The sequence below is a fragment of the Anolis sagrei genome, chromosome 6 (assembly GCF_037176765.1).
Source record: "Anolis sagrei isolate rAnoSag1 chromosome 6, rAnoSag1.mat, whole genome shotgun sequence".
Taxonomy (NCBI): Eukaryota; Metazoa; Chordata; class Lepidosauria; order Squamata; family Dactyloidae; genus Anolis; species Anolis sagrei.
In genome coordinates this window covers 126,359,257-126,381,578 of record NC_090026.1, presented here as the reverse complement: position 1 = coordinate 126,381,578, position 22,322 = coordinate 126,359,257, and positions in this window count along the sequence as shown.

The window sequence follows — 22,322 nt, the reverse complement described above, 5'->3', positions numbered from 1 at the left end:
CTGTCTCCTGATTTAAGATCCTTTGGGGAAACTTAAAGTTAATTGTATTGATCCTAAAGCCTCGGAGGGGAATGAACATTATTCCAGGAATGGTATTTATAGCCCTGACTTAGGTTTGCATGGATGGTTATGCGTTCTTCTGAATGGTTAGGAAGAATGTGTGTGTGGATTAAAAAGGAAGTTCAAAGAAGAAATCAAATCTGAAATTATTTCAAATAGATGTGTAGCAAAGTCAGGTAGGACACTGAGGTTGGATTATCCTGTGTCAGTGGTGTTTATTTCTACAGCTTGGATTCACCTGTGTCCAGTTCTGGGCTCCACAATTCAAGAAGGATATGGACAAGATGGAAGGTGTCCACAGAAGGGTGACTAAAATGATCAAGTGTCTGGAGAACAAGCCCTATGAGGAGTGGTTTAAGGAGCTGGGCATGTTTAGCCTGAAGAAGAGAAGGATGAGAGGAGATATGATAGCCATGTATAAATATGTGAGAGGAAGCCACAGGGAGGAGGAGGGAGCAAGCTTGTTTTCTGCTTCCATGGAGATTAGGAGAAGGTACAATGGCTTCAAACTACAAGAAAGGAGATTCCATCTGAACATGAGGAAGAACTTCCTGTGAGAGCCGTTCAGCAGTGGAACTCTCTGCCCCGGAGAGTGGTGGAGGCTCCTTCTTTAGAAGCTTTTAAATAGAGGCTGGATGACCATCTGTCAGGGGTGATTTGAATGCAATATTCCTGCTTCTTGGCAGAATGGGGTTGGACTGGATAGCCCACGAGGTCTCTTCCAACTCTTTGATTCTATGATTCTATGGCCAAAATGGTCAAAGGTCTGTAGTGAAGAAGGAGATAGCAATTTGAAAACATGCAAATATGAGTAGCTCAATAGAAACTGCTCCGGTGGGAAGGTAATGGTGCTCCATGCAGTGATGCTGACCACATGAACTAGGAGGCGTCTGCAGACAATGCCAGCTCTTTCGCTTAGAAATGGAGATGAGGACCATCCCCCAAAGTCAGACCCAACTAGACTTAATGATGCAATACCCAAGGAGGTCTGGTGTCATGATGCAATACCCAAGGAGGTGTGGTAATAGCAGAGTCAAAACCATGATGTGAGGGTTATTGGAAAGGGGTTTGCATCAGCCAGTGTCCCTTACTGATGACCTATCAGCAGGAGGCTATATAAGGAGGATGAAAGAATGCATCTTTCTCTCTCCTGCATGACTCAGTGTGATTATCTGCCTATGTTGTATGTGACTATCTGATGACTCTGATTGTTTGCAAGTACAAGGAATGAGAATATGCAAATCCTGTATTGTCGAAGGCTTTCATGGCCGGAATCACTCAGTTCTTGTGGGTTTTTTCGGGCTATATGGCCATGTTCTAGAGGCATTTCTCCTGACGTTTCGCCTGCATCTATGGCAGGCATCCTCAGAGGTCTGTTGGAATTAGGACAATGGGTTTATATATCTGTGGAATGGCTGGGGTGGGGCAAGGAGCTCTTTCCTGCTGCAGTTAGGTGTGAGTGTTTAGCTAATCACCTTCATTAGCATTTGAAGGCCTGCCTGATTCTGGGAAAATCTGTTGCTGGGAGGTGTTAATCTGTGCCTGGTTTCTTCCTCTCTGTTGTTTAGCTGTTATAATTTTAGAGTTCTTTAATACTGGTAGCCAGATTTTGTTCATTTTCATGGTCTCTTCCTTTCTGTTGAAATTGTCCACATGCTTGTGGATTTCAATGGCTTCTCTGTGTAGTCTGACATGGTGACTCTTGTGGCTTGTTCTTGGTCTTGCAGCTCTTCTGATGTCTGAGGTGGAGTATCCATTGGCCTGGAGAGCCCAGTTGAGGTGGTTCAGTTCATCTTGGAGGAGGTGGGGTTCGCAGATTCTTTTTCTCATCAACCAGAGGTTCCCAGAAGACATCACGGCTCTGTTTCACCATTGCCTCACCACCAGTTACTTTCAGTGGGACAATGAATTCTACGAACAGAAAGATGGAGTAGCTATGGGGAGCCCTCTCAGCCCAGTCATAGCTAACTTCTACATGGAACACTTTGAAGAACAAGCCCTGGAGACAGCAACCAAAAAGCCCACGATATGGTTCAGATATGTGGATGACACCTTCACCATTTGGAGCCATGGAGATGAAGAACTCAACAGATTCCTGGACCATCTTAACAGCATCCACCCAAACATCCAGTTCACCATGGAAAAAGAAAATGAAGGAAGACTGCCTTTTCTAGATGTCCTAGTCATCCGCAAACCAGATCAACAATTGGGTCACACCGTCTACAGAAAACCCACACACACACGGATAGATATCTACATAAAAACTCCAACCATCACCCAAGTCAAAAAAGAAGCACCATCAAAGCCTTAGCAGACCGTGCAAAAAGAATCTGCGAACCCCACCTCCTCCAAGATGAACTGAACCACCTCAACTGGGCTCTCCAGGCCAATGGATACTCCACCTCAGACATCAGAAGAGCTGCAAGACCAAGAACAAGCCACAAGAGTCAAGATGAAGATCCACCCAGAGGAAAAGTGTTCCTGCCATACATCAAGGGAACCACTGACCGCATAGGGAAGCTGATGAGGAAACACAACATACAAACAATCTACAAACCCACCAAGAAAATCCAACAAATGCTACGTTCAGCAAAGGACAAGAGGGATCCTCTCACCTCTGCAGGAGTCTACCGTATACCATGCAGCTGTGGACAAGTCTACATAGGGACCACCAAACGCAGCGCCCAGACACGCATCAAGGAACATGAAAGGCACTGCAGACTACTTCAACCAGAGAAGTCAGCCATAGCAGAGCACCTGATGAACCAGCCTGGACACAGTATATTATTTGAAAACACAGAAATGCTGGACCACACCAACAACCACCATGTCAGACTACACAGAGAAGCCATTGAAATCCACAAGCATGTGGACAATTTCAACAGAAAGGAAGAGACCATGAAAATGAACAAAATCTGGCTACCAGTATTAAAGAACTCTAAAATTATAACAGCTAAACAACAGAGAGGAAGAAACCAGGCACAGATTAACACCTCCCAGCAACAGATTTTCCCAGAATCAGGCAGGCCTTCAAATGCTAATGAAGGTGATTAGCTAAACACTCACACCTAACTGCAGCAGGAAAGAGCTCCTTGCCCCACCCCAGCCATTCCACAGATATATAAACCCATTGTCCTAATTCCAACAGACCTCTGAGGATGCCTGCCATAGATGCAGGCGAAACGTCAGGAGAAATGCCTCTAGAACATGGCCATATAGCCCGAAAAAACCCACAAGAACTGATATGCAAATCCTGTTTATATATTTGTATATATTTGTATATAGTATGTATATACTAATATATGGCATTGAATTGTTGCCTTTGGAAGGCAGCCCTGAGTCCCCTTCAGGGTATTAATGTGGTAAATAAATAAATAAATAAATAAATAAATAAATAAATAAATATTGCAACGGTGAAGGTTAAAGCTTCCAGATATTTTGGATGATAACCTGAATCTGTGAGTTTACTAAACAATGTGTAGATAAGGTCAGATGCATGCAGTTGGACTCTGCTGATAGACAAGGTGAAGCATGTTTTTTTGCTGTGACAGGACTTTGTTTGCTATCCCATTCGCAACTGCTCAGGGAGGTTGAGATTTGGAAACTATAAATCACTTCAAGTCACAGACTTTGCAGTGGGCCGTCTCAAAGATAGACCTGAAAGCATCTTTGAGTGAAATCAGCAATAGCTAAGCAAGGGGCTTTGAGTGAAATTAGCAATAGCTAAAGCCTTTAGCAACAAAGGAGAAATGCACCCCTTCCTTGTAGAAAAGGAGCAGCACGGAGGAAACAAGAGGTGACATGTCAAGGCCATACAAAGGTCAAGCTTACATAGGAAGTTTGTTTGTGGTTAAGTGCAAAGTCTTCAGGTGCAAGAAGGTACTTTCCATCAAGAGGTTGATGGGACAGGAAGAGTAAAGGTCAAAGTACTTTCCATGACAAAAATATTCTTGTTTACCTGAAGGTATATAAAAGTTCACAAAAACAGAGGAGGGTGCAGCAGTCTGTGGGAACACTTACAAAAGTGCTGTCTGTCCACCTCATGCTGATCAGCTTGAATAAACGGTGTCTTACCTTAACCTATTGGACTCTGTGGCTTTCTTCGGAAAGGAACCCCATACGCTAAACCCGTGATCCCTTACACACTTATTGCTGTGGAGAGAAAGCCCATATTGAGAATAGTTGGTAAAGGCTGGAGACTTAATAGCATTTGGATATAGGATATTCTCATGACCCCCCCCCCACCCCTTGATGTCTAAATCGTGAGGCTGAAATGATATACATTCCCAAAGACCACATGTGGCCCATTCCCCAAATGGGGCCCCAAGACATCTGTCAATTGTTAGAGCCTTCAATATGCAGTTGGGCCTTCATATCTGTGGATCTATTTCACTATTGTGCATTTCACACATTCGATGAGTATGGTATCTCCAGGAAACTCGAGGTTTTCCAGTACAACTCTATAGTCAACTTCTGTTTTGTTGTTGTTGTTGTTGTTTTTCATTTTAGGAGCAAGTTGCTTCTGTTGGGAAATGACCATACATTCACACTGGAGGACCAAATGACCTAATGATCAAGGGTCTGGAGAACAAGCCCTATGAGGAGCGGCTTAAGGAGCTTGGCATGTTTAGCCTGAAGAAGAGAAGGCTGAGAGGAGATATGATAGCCATGTGTAAATATGTGAGAGGAAGCCACAGGGAGGAGGGAGCAAGCTTGTTTTCTGCTTCCTTGGAGACTAGGACGCGGAACAATGGCTTCAAAATACAAGAGAGGAGATTCCATCTGAACATGAGGAAGAACTTCCTGACTGTGAGAGCCGTTCAGCAGTGGAACTCTCTGCCCCGGAGTGTGGTGGAGACTCCTTCTTTGGAAGCTTTTAAACAGAGGCTGGATGGCCATCTGTCAGGAGTGATTTGAATGCAATATTCCTGCTTCTTGGCAGGATGGGGTTGGACTGGATGGCCCATGAGGTCTCTTCCAACTCTTTGATTCTATGATTCTATGATTTCTCCCACTTTTTGCAGGGATCCTGTGGCCTTAACCCCAATGAATGTGGAGAGCTGACTGTATCTGGACAACATCCATTTTTGCAGTTTTGAAAAAAGCATGAAAGCCTTGGAAATAGATTGCAAAATTGCGGCTTACATTCTGGCTGCAAAATATTGGAAGAAACTTGATTTACCTGCTGGGGACAATTGGCTTGGAAGAGCTTGGCAAATAAACACCATCAACTGGAAAAGGCTCAGAGAAAACCGAGAAGCGACTCTCACGCCGAGACGGACACCCTTCCTGGTGTAGTGGAACAAAATTAAATCAGATGAAACAGGATTGCCAAGAAAGGCTGAATAATTGTATAGAAGATCTTCCATCTGTAGCCCCGGGAATGAATGCCCTCTTTCGGCAATGACATTATCTGTATTTTCCTTGCTCCTATTCTAGAGAAAATGAAATTGCTGAGTGGGAATGCTGAATATAGAAAAGGTTGCATGCTGACATTAAACGAATTAACTACATTGTGAAGTGCTGGGCTGTCTGTCTTTTTGATATACAGATCCCTGATCTTAGTAGGACTAAAATAAAGAACCGTATTTTGGATCCTGTCCTACAGCACAGACTTCATATTTCTCTATTTTTCATCTCTAATGTAAATATCTGGATATTTGAATAGACATTAAACTATTTATTTATTTACTTATTTATTTATTACTAGCCATACCATGCCATGTGTTGCTGTGGCCTAGTTTGTGTATATGTGTTTTGTGTGTACATGTGTATATATGTGTGTTTGCATATGTGTGTGTGTGTGTGTGGTACTGTGCATGCGTTGTAATGTAATTTAATTTTTTTTTTGCTTTTTAAGTCTCTTCAGCTGTGTTTTTCAGTGTTTTTATGAGTGATGGTCACTTGTTGGCCTGATAGGTGTCTTATGTCCTAATTTGGTGTCAATTGGTCCAGTGGTTTTTGAGTTATGTTAATCCCACAAACGAACATTGCATTTTTATTTATATAGATATGCAGTATTTCTATCCTGCCTTTCTCAGCCTGAAGGCAACCCAGGTTTCGGCTGCGCCCTTACCATGGAAAGTCTGACTTGGCCACGGTAGTCCATGCTCTGGTTACATCCCGTATAGACTACTGCAATGCACTCTATGTGGAGTTGCCTTTGAAGACTGTTTGGAAACTTGAAATGTTCCAATGGGCGGCAGCCAAGTTACTAACGGGAGCGATGCTCAGGGAGCACACTACTCCTCTGTTGCGCCAGCTCCACTGCCTGCCAATTTGCACAATTCAAAGTGCTGGCTTTAGCCTGTAATGCCCTAAACGGTTGAAGCCCAGCTTACCTGTCCAAACATATCTCTCCTTATGAATCATCTAGGAGCTTCAGATCGCCTGGGAAGCCCCTACTCTCAATCCTGCCTGCATCGCAAGCATGATTAGCAGGGACGAGGGACAGGGCATTCTCAGTGGTGGCCCCTCAAGCTATGGAACTCCCTCCCTAGGGATATTAGATCATTCCCTTCCCTCCTGACTTTACAAAAAAAAGTAAAAACTTGGCTCTTTGAGCAAGCTTTTGAGAATGTAGCGGAATACATAACATGAAACTGTAAATGATGAACAAGGAATGGCCAGACGATATTACTGGAAAACAATTTTAACAAGATGACACCAGTGACTAGATGTTTTAATCTATATATATATAAAAATGCTCTGTGCATAGTGAGTGACATCATAGCTCAAAAACCGCTGGACTAATTGCCACCAAATTTGGCCACAAGACACCTACTACCCCAAGGACTGACCATCACTCAAAAAAATTGGTTTTGTCATTTGGGAGTTGTAGTTGCTGGGATTTATCGTTAACCTACAATCAAAGAGCATTCTGAACTCCACTGACAATGGAATTGAACCAAACTTGGCACACAGAACTCCCATGATCAACAGAAACCACTAGAATTGTTTGGTGGGCATTGACCTTGAGTTTTGGAGTTGTAGTTCACCTTCATCCAGAGAGCACTGTGGACTCTGAAGGACAATGAAGGATCTAGACCAAACTTGGCACAAATACTCCATATGCCGAAATATGATCAGAGATGGTGTATGGGGGAACTAGACCTTGACATTTGGGAGTTGTAGTTACTGGGAGTTATAGTTCACCTACAATCAAAGACCATTCTGAACTCCACCAATGAGAGAATTGGGCCAAACTTTCCATAGAGAAGCGCCATGACCAACAAAAAATACTGTGTTTTCTGGTGGACTCTGGTGACCGTTCTGATACCCCCTCATGACCCCCCCAGGGGTCTTGACCCCCAGGTTGAGAAATGCTGCCTTAAGGCCATCCAGTACAACTCTCTTCACCGGAGCAAGAAAAAATAATCAAAGCCCTCCTGAGAAAGAGCCATCCAGCCATAAATATAGATATATAGATATGATTCACACACGCACACATATATTCCAGATATAGTATCATAGGTTTCAAAGAGACCTCTAAAAAAGGACAATGATATGTTGCATGTTCCCGAGTAGGCAAACCAGACAATCTCTACATCAACACTGACGAGAAATACTGAAATACAAGCATAAAGAAATTACATATATTAGAAACCAACACTATTTTCCAGGTCACCAGACTGGGCCACAGCAACGCGTGGCAGGGGTCAGCTAGTGGTTTTATATATGTTTTTATATTGTTATGTTGATTGTTTTTAATTGCACTTTTATGAATGCATGGCATTGAATCGTGCCAATCTGTAATCCACCTTGAGTTGACGTGTGGTTGACAAAGGTGGGCTATAAATGTAATAAATAAATAAAGGCAGCTAACAATTGGCAGCAATTTGATGCCACAACATTAATAAATACAATTAAAAACATTTAACATAACGTAATAAAAATCCATATAAAACCCATTAAAATGATAATAATCAATGTCTTCCAGTTAACTCATTTTCCATTAGCATTGTTTAAGCCATTCCGAGTTCACTCTTTCGTAGTACCGTGTTTAACTATTATGCAGCATTTCCAAAAGCTTGTTTGAAGAGCTGGGTCCCAGGAATGGAAAGAGGAACCTTGTAAGTTCCCCATTGCTGCCAATGGGCTGGGTCTACCCATATTTTTTGGCTGCGGCCCAAAAATGGCTATCCGGCTACCTGCCGGTTTTCGGGAGGTGCGCAAAAATGGATACGGGGGTCTACCAGAATCTGACCAGCAGAAATCGTTCAAGGTTCAGCTGAAATGCACAAGCGTATTTGACACTACAGGTCTGGTGAGATGGAAGGCAAAATGAAAGCATTGATCACCCAAACAAGGATACACCTCCATGAAATTTTCCAACTTTCTAGCATTACAGAAAGTGAAAAACAGCCAGAGCTACAATACAGCAAATGTGAGAGCGAGTGTTCTCACATTTGCTGTGTTTGTTTTCCTTTGATTATATCACCTTTGGATGCTGCCACTATATTTCTGAAATGCTCTTGCTTTACGACAATACTAGACAATTTGGGGGCTTGAGAGAAGTTATTCAAGAGAAATATTGACAAGCTGGAATGTGTCCAGAGGAGGGCGACTAAAATGATCAAGGGTCTGGAGAACAAGCCCTATGAGGAGCGGCTTAAGGAGCTGGGCATGTTTAGCCTGAAGAGGAGAAGGCTGAGATGAGATATGATAGCCATGTATTAAATATGTGAGAGGAAGCCACAGGGAGGAGGGAGCAAGCTTGTTTTCTGCTTCCCTGGAGACTAGGAATGGCTTCAAACTACAAGAAAGGAGATTCCATCTGAACATGAGGAAGAACTTCCTGACTGTGAGAGCCGTTCAGCAGTGGAACTCTCTGCCCCGGAGTGTGGTGGAGGCTCCTTCTTTGGAGTCTTTTAAACAGAGGCTGGATGGCCATCTGTCAGGGGTGATTTGAATGCAATATTCCTGCTTCCTGGCAGAATGGGGTTGGACTGGATGGCCCATGAGGTCTCTTCCAACTCTTTAATTCTATGATTCTATGATCATTTGGAGGTAAAGAATACTAATTTGGTAATGTGAAATATCCCCATTTTGCCCCCCAACCCATAGTTGCACCTCGACCCACAGCTCATATTTTGACTAAAAGGCTAAAAGTGGCTAGCAAGTGGCATAAAATGTCACTGAGGTTTCTAACTGAAGTGGGGTGTTTTGCATCAAACCGAATGGAGGCGAGGCTGTTTGCTTGGAGGCAAATGCTGTACCCAGTGAAGTTATTAAATCACACAAGGCTTCAACCAATTAGAAGTATATGATCATATAATCATTTTAAAACCTCGGCTGTCTGCCAGCTTCCTGGGGACGCACGGCCCAGCAAGAAAAAGGAAAAAAAAAACCCAACGTAGCGAAAACATCATTTGAAAATCTGCTTTGCAGCAACCAAAGGACATGTTGCAAACACATGACTGCTGTGGAAACCTCCCTCAGTGAGTCCATGTGCTGGCCATTTGGAAGGACATATGTTTTGAAGGCTTCTATGCTTCCAGGAGCAGAGATTTTCTTTTCTTTTCCTCTTGAAAAGCACATCAGAGTTGTCATTTTGCATGTTCAAAGCATCATCATGCTGCCAAGTCTCAGATGGGAAAACCACCAAAGGCGGATCAATAGACCAATGATGTAATGGCTCAGAGGATGTATTCTTCTGGGCATGTTTCTAGGAGTTAATAAGGACTTGCCTACATGAACAAAGAAATCTCCACACACTTTGACTTCAGCAATGACTATGTGCATGTTGCATAGAGACATCCAGTGAGCATCCCAGGTTTTCTGCCCTTAGGCAAACTTTTCTCTCCTTCAGGCAAAATTGGGGAAAAGTCTGCAATTTGCAAGAAACTCTGAAGTATACGTAGACTTTGCAGCCATCTGGACAGCTACAACAGGTCCCTTTGGCAAAAAACAAAACAAAACAACAATAATGAGAATCCAGGCTGATTCAGAAGGAATATCGTGTCTTGACTGAGGAAAGTCATAGTCCCACTCTTTTCTGCTTTGGTCATATCCTGCTGTGTCCAGTTCAGAAATGATCAAAGGTCTGGAAACCAAGTCCTATGAAGAACGACTTTGGAAAGTGGATATGTTTAGCCTGGAGGAAAGAAGTCTGAGAGAGGACATGAGAGCCATGTTTAATATCTGAATGGTTGTTTCTGCTATTTAGATACTAGGATACAGTGAACCAATGAATTCAAATTACAGGAAATGAGATTCTGCCTAAACATTTGGAAGAACTTCCTGATGGCCAGAGCTGTTGGATAGTGGAATATGAGGGGCGTTGATTAAAGATTTCCCTTGACCCATGTCTATTTATCACAGGAAGCTGAAACTGAACATGTGTAATGATATAAGGCTCTATACATTACATGCCAATTTACAACTCAGAACTGATAATGGTCTTGATTTTACAGGTGCTGAAGTGGTGTGAGATTTGATAATTGACCCAGTGGAATACAGAACAGTCTTCAAGTTCCTTTACTTGAAAGGCCACACACCAAAGAAGACGCTGAATGAGATGAAAGAGGTTTATGGTGAGTATTCCCCATCATATGATGTAGTCATGAACTGGCATCGCCAATTCCAATGTAGTGAGACTTTGGTGCAAACAGTTCCAATTCCAGGGTGACCCCCTGTACTATTGATTAACACACCATCCAGCAAGTGGAGTTCACCATTTTGGAAAATTGCTGCATATCTATTCACCACCTAGCCCAAAATGTCAAGATGAGTGTGAGGTCCGTGGAAAAAATAATCCAAGACCATCTCCACATGCATAAGGTATCCACTTTCTGGGTCCCCCAGCTGCTCAAACCTTTCCAGAAGCAGGAACAAGTTGTGTGTTCTCAAGCTCTATTGATGAAATGCCATGTAAACCAGGAGGACTTTTTCAACAGACTGATCACACAGGAGGAAAGCTGGATCCATCACTATGATCCTGAGACTAAAGTCTAGTCGATGCAATGGAAGCATCATGACTCCCCACCTCCAAAGAAGGCATGTGCCCAATTCTTGGCAGGCAAGGTCATGCTCACAGTATTTTGGAACCAGCATTGAGTAGTATTGGTGGATTACCTAACAATGGGGACTATGATCACTGGGACACACTATGCTTCACTGCTGCAGAAATTGCAGGAGGCCGTCAAAATCAAGAGACAATGTGACGTGCTCACCAAAGTTATCCACCTTCTGCAAGACAATGCGCCAGCTCACCATCCAACTGTTGCCCAAATGGAAGCATGCTCCTGTGGCTTTGAAATTCTCCCAGATCCCTCTTATTCACCTGACCTCACACCATCGGACTTTCATTTCTTTTCAACAATGAAGTTATTTTTGAAGGGAAAGCATTTTTCAGATGATGAGACTCTGATTTGCAAAGTCACAATGTGGCTTTTGGAGCAACCTGTCAATTTCTCCAAGTGAGGTGTTTATAGTTTCTTCAATAGATGGGAGAAGTATGTGTCCCTAGGTGGCACCCATGGAGATAAGGACTAATAACTGGGCCAAGTTTCATCGCTCCGGGTCCACAGGAAGTGGGTCGGGGGAAATCTTTACTGAACACCTCTTGTATGCTGCCTTGGAGTCTGGAGGATTCTCTTTCTCTGGAAGTTTTGAAGCAGAGATTAGACGTCCGTCTGTCAGGAGTACTTTGAGTGTATGTTGGAAGGGTTGGGATCTCTTTCAGGTTGTCCATATGGGCATCTTGGCCTCCTCCCCCCCCCCACCTCAGTGAATGGGAAGGGGATGGCTTGCCCCAGTGTCACCACCATTGCTCTTGTTGGCCATAGAAATCCATGTGAGCACATGACCATTGTGCCTGCTAATGTTAGAAAAGGGCACCCATATGACCAGCAAGAAGGAAAGGGATGCAATGCCAGGTTCTTGAACAAGATTCATGTTCGCAAGTATGGCATGCAGAACATAGGCCTCATTTCCCTGCCATGTCTTTCAGTGTTGTTGTTTGCTGAGCTCACTTGATTTTGGAGCCGGGTGGTCCTGCCGATTGAATACAAATGGAGTGCATTAACATGCATACGGAGTCTTCCTTTTAATTCCCTGGCTGGCAAACTGGCACGGTTTGCAAAAATGAGAAAGAAGCTTTGCTGTGGGGGGCAGGAGAAAACCCACAAAACACGACAGCAACGACCTCCCCGAACCCCAAAACATAATGTTCCTAGATGGATGACATTCTGATGATGTGGGTTTTGTTTGTTTGTCAATGCATTTATGGGGAGCAAAGTGTGTGTCTGTGGGTGGGGGTGGGGGTGGGGGGGAGTATAGAAATCTGCCAGCCTTCTGGTCTTGGGAAAACTACCGTGAGAAAGCGCTTTGCTCCTGCAATTGCGACACAGGGCATGGGAGGGTTGAGAGACGTATGTTTTCAATGAAAGGGTGGGTCAGGTGGCAGGCATCCAGATGTCAGGGGTACTGGCTTGGACTTGCAGAGGGAGGAACAGAACACAAAGAGTGTGATGGAGTGTGTGCATCTCTGTGTTATAGGAAGGTGACAAAGAGATGCCAAGAAGGTGACAAAGAGATGCCAAGTTCTTCCTTCTCTCTTCCTCCTCCCCCCTTATTTTCTCTTTCTCCTCCCAGGACATAATCTGTACATGGTTCCTCTCCTCTCCATTTGATCCTCAGAAGCCATGGGCTAATAATGACATGATTTGGGGTCACCTAGGTTGCATCTACACTGTAGAATTAATGCCGTCTGACTCTCAGGGATTTCAATGGCTCAGGATCCCACATTTCCACAGAATGATTTTGCAGGGAGCCATTGGGAGGAAATCAGTGGGTGATCTCAAGCAGGAATATACATTCCAAGCTCTCCCAACAGATGGTCATCCAAGTCTAGTTGAAAAATCTCTAAAGAAGGAGACTGTACCACACTCTCAGGCTGCAACATAATTTACTGTTGAATAGCTCTTATAGGAGATATTATAGGAGGTCTTATAGGAGGTCAGCTGTGACCAGCAGTGCTGTAGATTTCTAGGAGGCACGAGTGGAGGGTGAAAGAGAGAAACGTGTCAGGAGGAAGGTGCATCAAGCTAACCCCGACCGGGACCTCCTTCCACCTGGAAACCAATGCCCTCACTGTGGGAGAAGATGAGGGTCAAGAATAGGGCTCCACAACCACCTACGAATCCACAAAGAAACCCATCATGGAAGACCATCTTACTTGTCCAATGAGGGATCGCCTAAGTAAGTAAGTATAGGAGATAAAGTCTGAACAATAACAACTAGAACAACAACAACATTTTTTATTTATACCCTGCCCCCTCTCCCCAAAGGGACTCAAGGTGGCTTACAATAATAATACAAAATTATGAGCATACATGATAAACAATAATAACAACAACCAATTATCATTTAGTACAATTTAAAATACCATAAGTATTAATAAGTAAAGGTTTAAAACTATTTGTCCTGTAAAACCAATCTAGAAGTTAAAATTCACAACGACAGAGCAATTTAAACTAATAGTCCTATAAAAACAATCTATATATCACCCTTTAACCAGCCATTCCTGTGACTGACAGTTTCCAATGTACTCGAGCCATTCTCAAAGACTTTCCTAAATAGCCAAGTTTTTAACTCCTTTCTGAAGGTTAACAAGGTGGGCACTTAGAATCATAGAATCAAAGAGTTGGAAGAGACCTCATGGGCTATCCAGTCCAACCCCATTCTGCCAAGAAGCAGGAATATTGCATTCAAATCACCCCTGATAGGTGGCCACCCAGCCTCTGTTTAAAAGCTTCCAAAGAAGGAGCCTCCACCACACTCCGGGGCAGAGAGTTCCACTGCTGAACGGCTCTCACAGTCAGGAAGTTCTTCCTCATGTTCAGATGGAATCTCCTCTCTTGTAGTTTGAAACCATTGTTCCATTGCGTCCTAGTCTCCAAGGAAGCAGAAAACAAGCTTGCTCCCTCCTCCCTGTGGCTTCCTCTCCTATAAAAACAATCTATATATCACCCTTTAACCAGCCATTCCTGTGTCTGACAGTTTCCAATGTACTCGAGCCATTCTCAAAGACTTGCCTAAATAACCAAGTTTTTAATTCCTTCCTGAAGGTTAACAAGGTGGACACTTGTCTTATTTCCTTGGGGAGAGCATTCCAGAGCCGGGGGCCACTATAATAATAATAATAATAATAATAATAATAATAATAATACTTTATTTATACCCCGCTACCATCTCCCCAAGGGACTCGGTGCGGCTTACATGAGGCCGAGCCCGCAATACAAACAATATAAGCATTACAAGCAATAACAGGTACAAATACAAAGCAATTAAAAAATCAAACACATACACAAATAGCATAACATTAAACAAATACAGTGCACTCCTCCACTATTGAGGAGTCCCTTTCCCTCATCCCCACCAACCTCGCTTGTGAAGGAGAGTGGGATCAAGAGGAGTGCCTACCCTGATCTCAATGTCTTAGCAGATTCATAGGGAGAGATTTGGTTGCGTAAATATTTATTAACTTTACTTATATACCGCTGTTCTCAGCCCGAAGGCGACTCACAGCATATGCTGCTCAGTGCAAAGCATAGGACCCAGGGGAGCATCCCTAGGAACGCACTGGGCGCTGCTGGGTCCCAAGGTATGTTGAGAAATATACCTTCCCAAAAGGAAGTTGGAAATTAGAAGTACAGAGAGTAGAATATAGTGATATAATATATCACAGTTATGGGAGATGGGACTTTTGATCATCATTGGCATCCCTGGGCAAGAATTCACTCCCCTCTCAGGGATTTGCCCCACTGCCTTCCTCTGGCTCTGGCATTTTTATATTTAGCGCTGGTAATTTGATATTGGCATCTCGTTCTCCCTAAAATATATTCTGCTGTTTGCCTGGACTGCCCTGGGTTGGACTCAAGGGGGAGGGGGTTCTGTGGTTGTTGTTGTTGTTGTTGTTGTTGTTGTTCAGGCTTCATCTTAACAGCTATTTGACAGTAAATTACGTTGCAGCCTGTGAGTGTGGTAGTCTCCCCTTTTTTGAAGATTTTTCAACAAGGCTTGGATGGCCATCTCTTGGGAGAGCTTGGAATGAATATTCCTGCTTGGCAGAAAGAGGTTGGTCTGGATGGCCCTTGGGGTCTCTTCCAATCCTATAATGCTTTGATTCTATGAAATCTCTTTGCATGTCTTTGAATGCGATTTTCCTGCTTCTTGGCAGGGGGTTGGACTGGATGGCCCATGAGGTCTCTTCCAACTCTATGATTCTATGTTTGATGAGTGACCACGGCATTTGGGGTGTGTGGTTGTTGCAGTCCAAAGGAAACTTCCCTCCAACTCTGTTTTCACAGTTGGTGGAATATGAGCCAAAATAACTTGATAGCTACCTGACCCATTGTATTCTAGAAGAAGGGATCTAGAACGATCGTTCCCAACCTATGGTCTGTGGACCACCAGTAGTCCCTAAGAACAAAAATATGGTCTATGGCCTCACCATTACTACACCGTTGCCCCAAAACCATGTAGCAACAAGAGCGACTGGTCTTGCCTCGGAGTTTAAGATCTTCTGGGGAGGCCCTGCTCTCGGCCCCACCTCTATCACAAGTGAGGTTGGTGGGGACGAGGAGCAGGGCCTTCTCGGTGGTGGCCCCTCACCTGTGGAATTCACTCCCCAGGGAAATTAGGTCATCGACATACCTCCTCTCCTTTAGAAGGAAATTAAAAACATGGACAAGCGACGACCAGAATTGATGGATTTGACAATCTGAAATTGAATTTACGGACTCTGAGCTGGCAAACGTTGAGCAGTAGATTGGTTTTATGGATTATGATGTGTAATGGATTGTTTTAATTGTTTTAATTACTGTTTATATATGTTTTTTTTAATCTTATTGTTGTGCTGGCATCGAATTGTGCCTGTTGTAAGCCGCCCTGAGTCCCCCCTCGGGGGTTGAGAAGGGCGGGGTAGAAGTATATGAAATAAATAAATAAATAAATGGAAAACTCTTATATTGCTGCAGTAGCAGTATTGTCGAGAGGGGAGAGACTGACTACCCACGAAAGATTACTACTGCCAGATCAGCTCTAGATTATTAAATATGGTTTTCTGTGGGCGAGCAGATGACAACTACTGGATGGCATATCTTCTGTATCAGAAACTAGAGCTGATGTGGTCTATCCAATGCAGTTTTCTGAATCAGCACCCCAAATAGCCAAACTAAATCTAAAGTTGACTGAAAACTGATTCGTAATCCTTTTGGTACTAATGTTGGAGAGTGGTGTCTGGTCAAGTGGTCCCTAGTCAAAAAAAAAAAAAAAAAGGTTGGGAACCACTGATCTAGAGAGTGCATCGTTTGTCTCAATGGACTGATGGGACATTTTTAGAACTGGCCATAAAATATGAACTCAGTCCCCATTTCACAATGGCTTATCTGTACCTCCCTTGTTCTCCCTTTGTGTAATACACAGAGGAGCTAAGAGAAAATGACCATTGCAACCCCCTCTCACTGAACTGGCAATGCTCCAAGGCAAGCAGCCGCCTCTCAATGAGATTTTATTTCATTACGGGATCTCTGTTGCCAGGTCAGGGATGTACCAGACAATCAGGGTCCAGGAATAACTGTTCCTGGCAAATGGAGCTGATCTATATCGCTTCCAACCGCCTGGCCTCTTTGTCCTTTGCTTGCATTTGCTCAGCAAGTTCTCCGAGGTGAAGAGGGATGAGCGAGCCCGTCTTTCCCCATGCTAAAGTGATTTGGTAACCCAAAACTCTGTGCAAGGATGTCCATTCTCTTCCTGGCACAGTGGAGGCAAATGCTGTCTCTGCAAGATGGAAATTATTTCCACCTCAACTGGGCTCTCCAGGCCAATGGAGACTCCACCTCAGACATCAGAAGAGCTGCAAGACCAAGAACAAGCCACGAGAGTCAAGATGAAGATCCACCCAGAGGAAAAGTGTTCCTGCCATACATCCAGGGAACCATTGACCGCATAGGGAAGCTGATGAGGAAACACAACATACAAGCAATCTACAGACCCACCAAGAAAATCCAACAAATGCTACATTCAGCAAAGGACAAGAGGGATCCTCTCACTTCTGCAGGAGTCTACCGTATACCTTGCAGCTGTGGACAAGTCTACAGAGGGACCACCAAATGCAGCAGCATTGCCCAGACACGCATCAAGGAACATGAAAGGCACTGCAGACTAACTCAACCAGAGAAGTCAGCCATAGCAGAGCACCTGAGGAACCAACCTGGACACAACATATTATTTGAGAACACAGAAATGCTGGACCACTCTCACAACCACCATGTCAGACTACACAGAGAAGCCATTGAAATCCACAAGCATGTGGACAATTTCAACAGAAAGGAAGAGACCATGAAAATGAACAAAATCTGGCTACCAGTATTAAAAAACTCTAAAATTACAACAGCAAAACAGCAGAGAGGGAACAACCAGGCACATCTTAACACCTCTCAACAAAAGATTTTCCCAGGCTCAGCCAGGCCTTCAAATGCTAATGAAGGTGGTCAGTTGAAACATTCACACCTAGCTCCAGCAGAGAAGAGCTCTTTGCCCCACCCCAGCCATTCCACAGATATATAAACCCATTGTCCTAATTCCAACAGACCTCACTACCTTTGAGGATGCTTGCCATAGATGCAGGCAAAACGTCAGGAGAAATGCCTCTAGAACATGGCCCTATAGCCCGAAAAAACCCACAAGAACCTGGAAATTATTTATTATTTATTTATTTACTGTATTTGTATACCGCCTTTCTCAGCCAATTGGCGACTCAAGGCAGTTTCCAACAAATCAGTATACATAAAACGTAATAGATAAATAACATTAAACAGTATAAAACATCATAAAAGCAATAAAAGCAACATCATCGGCATCTCATTATTCTCAAGAATTGTCCAATTCCATTGTCAGGTCATTCGATTTCGTATATTAGCTACTCTGTATTTGTAAACGCTTGCTCAAATAGCCACATTTTAACTTGCCTCTGAAACATCAAGAGGGAGGGAGCAGATCTGATTTCCCTAGGGAGGGCATTCCATAACCAAGGGGCCACCACTGAGAAGGCCCTGTCTCTCGCCCCCGCCGAACGTGCTTGTAATGAAGGCGGGACCAAGAGCAGGGCCTCTCCAGATGATCTTAAAGTCCTCAGTGGTTCAGAAGGGGAGATACATTCAGACAGGTAAGTTGGGCCAGAACCGTTTAGGGCTTTATAGGCCAAAGCAAGCACTTTGAATTGGACCCGGTAGCAAACTGGCAACCAGTGGAGCTGGCGCAACAAGGGGGGTTGTATGCTCCCTGAGCGCTACTCCTGTTAACAACCTGGCTGCCGTTCGTTGGACTAGTTGAAGCTTCTGGACTGTCTTCCACGTAGAGAGCATTGCAGTAGTCTATACGGGATGTAACTAGAGCATGGACTACCGTGGCCAAGTAGTTCCTGGTTTGCTTTCCCTAACTCTTCTAATATTTGATATTGAAATTTTGTCTCTTTTGTTGAAAGTCTATACTTTTTGTGCATTTCAATGCAAGTTCAAGTTACAATGGGAATTTACTCTCAGGATGGAGAGGAAAAGAGGGACAAAATCATGTTCTTCGCAGTAGGCTCAGGCCAAAGGAAAAAGCTGCAGCCTTTGCTCACGTGTGCATGCTTCGCCATTAATAACTTTTACCATTTTGGCCATACTGTGATATTGCATTTATTCCAGTTCTCTTGGAGGGTATGATATATATTGCCAGAGTGGGAAACACAGAGATCTCATAGGACTGTAATACATATTGAAAAGATGTAAGGACTGAGAGTTGTTTTTTGTCCAGCGCTACTCAATTCATGAGAAACATGCAGAGCTCAACATCTCACAGGATTGTAATAAATAGGGAAAAGATGTAAGGAGTGAGAGTGGTTGTTTTTGGTCCAGCTCTATTAAACTCACAAAGGGAATGCTTCCAACATCACGAGTTTTCCCACCTTCAGAAAAGGAGAATACATCAGTTCTCACAGGAGTGGACCTTGTTTTCTCTTCTGTTTCTCTGTGGACATTTTTTGGCTCTTTCCCTGCATTTTAGATTTGCCCAAGAGGGAGATGAGCCAGGCAGCCGCGGTTTTTAGAATATTATTGATTGCAGTTCTGCCATGAATAGGGAAAATACACAAGGAGAGCCAGTGGCACAGCTTGTGTCCAAATCAGGACGGAAGGTGCAAGAATCTTTCTTCAGCTTGTTGTATACAGCTGTTCTTATGCAGCATCTTGACATAAGTGGCTTAGTTGAGTCTTCCATTCTTCAACTTAACAGTTTGGACAAGTAGCATGCTGAGAAAATGTCAGGTATTTGTGCTTATGGACGTCTTGTAAAGTTTGTGAACATATAACTCCTTTCTTGAATCAGCTCCATTGATCGGCTGATTATGGATTATGTTGAAAGCCCTGCATGAGCCTCTTTCTGCTCTAAGATATTCAGGAGAGGCTCTTTTTGCTGTCCAACTACATTTCCAGGTACATTTGATGGGAACATGTACGAGCACAATAGTAAACACACAAGGAAGAAAAAGAGACGGGAGAAGAAAAGAGTTCTAGGGTATATTTTGGATTCTAAGATACACTTTTTTCCCTATATAAACATCTCCGAAATGGGGCTCATCTTAGAATCATGTGAGATATCTATCTATTAGACATAAAAAACTAGATTATGGCAACAAGAATGATTGATAACTGGCAAATAGAAGGAGAAAATGTGGAGGCAGTGACAGACTTTGTATTTCTAGGCGCCAAGATTACTGCAGACGCAGACTGCAGCCAGCAAATCAGAAGACATTTCCTTCTTGGGAGGAGAGCAAGGACCAATCTCGATAAAATAGTGAAGAGTAGAGACATCACATTGGCAATGAAGAACTGCATAATAAAGGAATGGTATTCCCTGTAGTCACCTATGGATGTGAGAGCTGGACCTTAGGGAAGGCTGAGCGAAGGAAGATCGATGCTTTTGAACTGTGGTGTTGGAGGAAAGTTCTGAGAGTGCCTTGGACCGCGAGAAGATCCAACCAGTCCATCCTCCAGGAAATAAAGCCCGACTGCTCACTGGAGGGAAGGATACTAGAGACAAAGTTGAAGTACTTTGGCCACATCATGAGGAGACAGCAAAGCCTAGAGAAGACAATGATGCTGGGGAAAGTGGAAGGTAAAAGGAAGAGGGGCCGACCAAGGGCAAGATGGATGGATGGCATTCTTGAAGTGACTGGACTGACCTTGAAGGAGCTGGGGGTGGTGACGGCCGACAGGGAGCTCTGGCGTGGGCTGGTCCATGAGGTCACGAAGAGTCGGAGACAACTGAACGAATGAACAGGCATGTGCAATCCATTAAAAATGGTTGAAAAATACTTACAAGACTGGTGGGTGCTGGTGCTTCATTTCTAAAGTGTTTCTCAAGTATACTTAGTGAAAAACTCATTACAGCTCAAAAGCATCTCTTTTCCTTCGCTCAGCCTTCCCTAAGTTCCAGCTCTCACATCTGTGGGTTACTACAGGGAATACCATGGCTTTGACTAGGCGGATCTTTGTTGCCAGTCTGATGTCTCTACTCTTCACTATTTTATCGAGACTGGACATTGCTCTCCTCCCAAGAAGTAAGCGTCTTCTGATTTCCTGGCCACAGTCTGCATCTGCAGTAATCTTTGTACCTAGGAATACAAAGTCTGTCACGGCCTCCACATTTTCTCCCTCTATTTTCCAGTTGTCAATCATTCTTGTTGCCATAATTTTGGTTTTTTGGATGTTTAGCTGCAACCCAGCTTTTGCGCTTTCTTCTTTTACCTTGATTAGAAGGCTCCTCCTCGCTTTCGGCCATCAGAGTGGTGTCATCTGCATATCTGAGGTTGTTAATGTTTCTTCCAGCAATTTTCACCCCAGCTTTGCATTCATCCAGCCCCGCACATCGCATGATGTGTTCTGCATACAAGTTAAAAAGGTTGGGTGAGAGGATGCAGCCTTGCCGGACGCCTTTCCCAATCTTGAACCAGTTTGTTGTTCCGTGGTCAGTTCTGACTGTTGCTACTTGGTCCTTGTACAGATTCCTCAGGAGAGAGGGAAGGGGGCTTGGGATGCCCATACTGCTTATACTGAAAACTAAACTGACCTTAGGAGGCATCTGAATGTTACCAAATCTTAACAAAAATGATTGGTGTTTTAATTTCTAAATCTCCCCCTTTCCTGCATGTTCCTAATATTGCTTCATATGCACAAATTTACAGAATTTGATCAGAAATACAAATTCAAAACGAAACTATGCACAAGCCTACCATATATCTATCTGTCTACCTATCTCATCTCTTCCTTTTTTCTGTGTTGAAATTAGTGTGTGTCTTACAGTCAATGGCACCTTAATATCGAAGAAATGCAGTAATTAAAACAGAGCAGGCACTAATTCCCTCCAATCCAGACTGTAATGAAAAGAAAATTAAAGAAGAAGAAAAATATTCTACTATTATGATCCTACTAAAATTACTAATAACCATAACCACAGATTATTGCATCGTTAGAATTCTTGTTGCTCAAAAATAAAATCCATAAATGGCCTCCAACCTTTAAAAAAAATTAATTGGCTCATCCTTCAAAACTCTCATTAATTTGGGTCAAACTCAACATGTGAAACAATGCATTCTTCCACTGTTGGTGCTTCAGCTCAAGTCTGAGTACAAACAATCTTAATGCTGCCATTAAGTATCAGAAAAATAAATCTGGATAGTAAACCGGCTTTAAGGATATACAAAGGGATCTTGTAGCAGCTCAGAGAGGTTGGTAGCTTAAGCTTTCATAGACATAACCCTGCTTTAGTGGATGTGTGGATTAAAGTGCCAGGAGATTATCCTTATACCAGGCATGGGCAAACTTGGGTCCTCCAGGTGTTTTGGACTTCAACTCCCACAATTCCTAACAGCCTACCGGCTGTTAGGAATTGTGAGAGTTGAAGTCCAAAACACCTGGAGGGTCCAAGTTTGTCCATGCCTGCTATGGAGTCATATAGAACACCGCTTCTTACATTTTGGGTCTCAACCCCAAATGGGGTTCCCTTTGCTCAGTGTTGGAGTCCGGAAAAATTTAGCAATAGTAAAAGCTTTCTGGATGCCATCTAGTGGCTGTTTTAGGCATTCACATGAATCTGTTGTACAATGTTTTCCAGTGGACACTGCAGGAGATGCTTCGGTTGTACTTCATAAAAAGGAAAATCAGTGTATTTAGCAAACCTATTTTATATATCTATACGGTTATGGTCCAGTGTAC